This window comes from Mandrillus leucophaeus, unplaced genomic scaffold, assembly GCF_000951045.1.
Source record: "Mandrillus leucophaeus isolate KB7577 unplaced genomic scaffold, Mleu.le_1.0 Scaffold335, whole genome shotgun sequence".
NCBI classification, from domain to species: Eukaryota; Metazoa; Chordata; class Mammalia; order Primates; family Cercopithecidae; genus Mandrillus; species Mandrillus leucophaeus.
In genome coordinates this window covers 1,343,156-1,343,579 of record NW_012103532.1, presented here as the reverse complement: position 1 = coordinate 1,343,579, position 424 = coordinate 1,343,156, and the positions used below count along the sequence as shown (strand labels likewise).

Genomic DNA, 424 nt, shown 5'->3' with positions numbered 1-424 from the left:
CTGGGGTCCTCTTGCCGCAGTGGTCAGGCCGTCAGAGCTGAGGCCTTTCACTACAACAAGGGAAGTAGTGTTCGGTCCGAAACAGGACGGGGGCTTGCTGTGGCCTCGAGGGAGCAGACTTGCTAAAGAGCGAGGGCACGTTCATCGTGTGCAGGAGCTTCTTAAACGCCCTGGGGAAGGCGCCCAGCTCGGCCTCGGCCTTGGTGACCTGCTCTTCCATCCTGGCTAGGCGGCCGCCCGCCATCCTCACGAAGGCCTCCAGCCGGTCGATCCTGCTGTAGATGTGCCGCATCTCGGCGGCCTTCGTGGATGCGCGGCACGCCCTGGCTGACGACTGGGGAGGAGTCGCCGCGAAGCGTGTCCGGCATGCCCACGAACTCGTCCACTCTGGTGAGCAGGTCCTCCAGGCTCGCGTCCAGGGCTT

The 424-nt window shown here is 64.9% G+C and overlaps 1 pseudogene; it reads right to left on the bottom strand.

Annotated features, from left to right (window-relative positions):
* Nucleotides 1-31: 31 nt before the first annotated feature.
* Nucleotides 32-424, bottom strand: part of LOC105545682 — a 5,940-nt pseudogene continuing 5,547 nt past the window's right edge.